The following is a 5,000-nucleotide window of genomic DNA, read 5'->3' as shown; positions in this document are numbered from 1 at the left end:
TTATCATCATTATTATCATTACTGTCATTATCATCATCATTATTATAATTACTGTCACTATGATCATCATTATCATTACTGTCATTATCATCATCATTATTATAATTACTGTCACTATGATCATTATTATCATTACTGTCTTTATCGCCCTAATTACCTTTAATATAGTCATTATAATAATCATTATTTTATGACAATATGTTAATGTCATTTTCATCATTATAATGATTTTAATAATGATGATGACAATAATGATAATTCTAGAAATAATAACAACGATAATAAGGATTATGATAACAATAATAGCCGTGTTATAATTACTTTTATTATTATTTATGTTATCATTGTCGTTATTATTAGTGTTATTAGTAGAGAAATCATTAGAATATTGTTGAATATTGCTATTATTTCAATTATTACGAAAATCATCATTATAATTATTATTGTATAATTACTATCATAGTTATTGGCCCAATTACTATCATAATTATTGTCCTAATTACTCTCATAATTATCACTATCATTATTTTCATTATTGATTAGGTTATCATCAAAATAATCCTAATTAGCATAATTATTGCTAAAATCATCATAATCATCAATTATTAGATTTCGCTGGTTTTAAGACTTTTCGGATTGTTCTACTTTTAGCGTTTTTCTCATTATAGATGGGCTATATAAAGATAATTATCATCATTATCGTCATTATCATCATTATTATTATCATTACTGTCATTATCGCCATAATTACCCTTAATATACTCATTATAATAATCATTGCCTTAATTGTTAATGTCATTTTCATCATTATAATGATTTTAATAATGATAATGATAATAATGATAATTTTAGGAATAATAACAACAATAATAATGATTATGATAACAGTAATAGCAGTATCATAATTACTTTTATTATTAATTCTGTTTTCATTGTCGTTATTATTTGTGTTATTAGTATGAAAATCATCAGAATATTGTTGGTTATTGCTATTATTACAATTTTTACGCAAATCATCATTATAATTGTCATTGTATGATTATCATAATTATTGTCCTAATTACTCCCATAATTATCATTATTATCGTCATTAATGTCATTATTGATGCAGTTATAATCAAAATCATCCTAATTAGCAGAAATATTGCTAAAATCATCATAATCATCATTTAAACTGGAAAAGGGGGGGGGGGGGGTTCGAGTCATCTATCAGATTTTTCTACCTTAAGCCTTTTTCTCATTATGGATTGGCTTTATAATGATAATTATCATTATTGTCATTATCATTATCATTATTGTCATTATTGTCATTATCACCCTAATAATGATAATTCTAGAAATAATAACAATAATAATATTTATAATAACAATAATAGCAGTGTTATAATTACTTATATTATTATTTCTGTTCTACTTCTAGCCTTTTTATCATTATAGATGGGCTTTATAATGATAATTATCATTATTATCATTATCATCATCATTATTATCATTACTGTCATTATCTCCCTAATTACCCTTAATATACTCATTAAAATAATCATTGTCTTAATTGTTAATGTCATTTTCATTATTATAATGATTTTAATAATGATAATGATAATAATGATAATTCTAGGAATAATAACAACAATAATAATGATTATGATAACAATAATAGCCGTGTTATAATTACTTTTATTATTATTTCTGTTATCATTGTCGTTATTATTAGTGTTATTTGTAGGAAAATCATTAGAATATTGTTGGTTATTGCTATTATTGCAATTTTTACGCAAATCATCATCATAATTATCATTGTATAACTATTATCATAATTATTGTCCTAATTACTCTCATTATTATCATTATTATTGTCATTATTGTCATTATTCATGGGGTTATCCTCAAAATCATCCTAATTAGCAGAATTATTGCTAAAATCATCATAATCATCATTTAAACTGGAAAAAAGGGGGTTTTCGAATCATCTGTCATAAGGTTGTTTTTCGCTAGATTTCGCCGGATTTCCGACTTTTGGGATTTTTCTACTTTTAGCCTTTTTCTCATTATAGATGGGCTATATAATGATAATTATCATCATTATTGTCATTATCATCATCATTATTATCATTACTGTCTTTATCGCCCTAATTGCCCTTAATAAACTCATTATAATAATCATTATCTTAATTATTAATGTCATTTTCATCATTATAATGATTTTAATACTGATGATAACAATAACAATAATTCTAGAAATAATAACAACAATAATAATGATTATAATAACAATAATAGCTGTGTTATAATTACTTTTATTATTATTTCTGTTATCATTGTCGTTATTATGAGTGTTATTAGTAGGAAAATCATTAGAATATTGTTGATTAATGTTATTATTGCAATTATTACGCAAATCATCATTATAATTATCGTTGTATAATTATTATCATAATTATTGTCCTAATTACTCTCATAATTATCATTATTATCGTCATTACTGATGGGGTTATCATCCAAATCATCCTAATTAGCAGAATTATTGCTAAAATCATCATAATCATCATTTAAACTGGAAAAGGGGTGTTTTCGACTCATCTCTCAGAAGGCTTTATTATGCTAGATTTCGCCGTTTTTTCGACTTATGGGATTTTTCTACTTTTAGCCTTTTTCTCATTATAGAAGGGCTTTATAGTGATAATTATCATCATTGTTGTCATTATCATCATCAGTATTATCATTACTGTCATTACCGCCCTAATTACCCGTAATTTAGTCATCATAATAATCATTATCTTAATTATTAATGTCATTTTCATCATTATACATATTCAATAATGATGATAACAATAATGATAATTCTAGAAATAATAACAACATTAATAATGATTATAATAGGAATAATAGCCGTGTTATAATTACTTTTATTATTATTTCTGTTATCATTGTCGTTATTATTAGTGTTATTAGTAGGAAAATAATTATAATATTGTTGATTATTGCTATTATTGCAATTATTACGCAAATCATCATTATAATTATCATTGTATAATTATTATCATAATTATTGTCCCAATTACACTCATGATTATCATTATTATCGTCATTATTGATGGGGTTATTATCAAAATCATCCTAAATAGCAGAATTATTGATAAAATCATCATAATCATCATTTAAACTGGAGAAAGGGGGGTTTTCGACTCATCTCTCACAAGCCTGTATTTCGCTAGATTTCGCTGGTTTATCGACGTATGAGTTTTTTCTACTTTCCCCCTTTTTCTCATTATAGATTGTCATTATCATCATCATTATTATCATTACTGTCATTGTCGCCCTAATTACCCTTAATATAGTCATTATAATAATCATTATCTTAATTATTAATGTCATTTCCATCATTATAATGATTTTAATAATGATAATGACAATAATGATAATTCTAGAAATAATAACAACAATAATAATTATTATAACAACAACTTTTATTATTTGTTTTATCATTGTCGTTATTATTAGTGTTATTAGGAGGAAAATCATTAGAATATTGTTGATTATTGCAATTATTACGGAAATCATTATAACTATCATTGTATTTTCATCATTATAATGATTTTAATAATGATAATGACAATAACGATAATTCTAGAAATAATAACAATAATAATTATTATAACAACAACAACTTTTATTATTTGTTTTATCATTGTCGTTATTATTAGTGTTATTAGGAGGAAAATCATTAGAATTTTGTTGATTATTGCTATTATTGCAATTATTACGCAAATCATCATAATTATCATTGTATAATTATTAGCATAATTATTGTCCTAATTACTCTCATAATTATCATTATTATCGTCATTATTGATGGGGTTATCATCAAAATCATCCTAATCAGCAGAATTATTGCTAAAATCATCATAATCATCATTTTAACTGGAAAAAGGGGGGTTTTCGACTCATATTTCACAAGGCTGTATTTCGCTAGATTTCGCTGTTCTATCGACTTTTGGGATTTTCTACTTTTAGCCTATTTCTCATTATAGATGTGCTTTATGATGATAACTATCATCATTATTGTCATTATCATCATCATTATTATCATTACTGTCATTACCGTCCTAATTACCCTTAATATACTCATTATAATAATCATTATCTTAATTATTAATATCATTTTCATCATTAGAATTATTTTAATAAGGATAATGACAATAATGATAATTATAGAAATAATAACAACAATAATAATGATTATAACAACAATAATAGCCGTGTTATAATTCTATTATTATTAGTGTTATTAGTAGGAAAATTATTAGAATATTGTTGATCATTGCTATTATTGCAATTATTACGCAAAGCATCATTATAATTATCATTGTATAATTATCATTATGATTGTTGTCCTAATTACTCTCATAATTATCCTTATTATCGTCATTATTGATGGGGTTATCATCAAAATCATCCTTATTAGCATAATTATTGCTAAAATAATCATAATCATCATTTAAACTGGAAAAAAGGGAGTTATCGAATCATCATCATCATCGAATATTGCAAAAATCATCATTTAAACTGGAAAAGGGGGGTTTTCGAGTCATCTCTCAGAAGGCTGTATTTCGCTAGATTTCGCCGGTTTTTCTACTTTTGGGATTTTTCTACTTGAAGACTTTTTCTCATTATAGATGGGCTTTATAATGATAATTACCATCATTTTTGTCATTATCATCATCATTATCATTACTGTCATTATCGCCCTAATTACCCTTAATATAGTCATTATAATAATCATTATCTTAATTATTAATGTCATTTTAATCATTATAATGATTTTGATAATGATAATGATGATAATGATAATTCTAGAAATAATAAAAATAATAAAAAAATATTATAATAATAATTATAGCCGCGTTATAATTACTTTTCTTATTATTTCTGTTATCATTGTCGTTATTATTAGTTTTATTATTAGGAAAATCATTAGAATATTGTTGATCATTGCCATT

The sequence above is a fragment of the Penaeus vannamei genome, chromosome 41 (assembly GCF_042767895.1).
Source record: "Penaeus vannamei isolate JL-2024 chromosome 41, ASM4276789v1, whole genome shotgun sequence".
Classification (NCBI taxonomy): domain Eukaryota; kingdom Metazoa; phylum Arthropoda; class Malacostraca; order Decapoda; family Penaeidae; genus Penaeus; species Penaeus vannamei.
The sequence above is the reverse complement of the archived record's forward strand: the minus strand, read 5'-3'. Positions refer to the sequence as shown.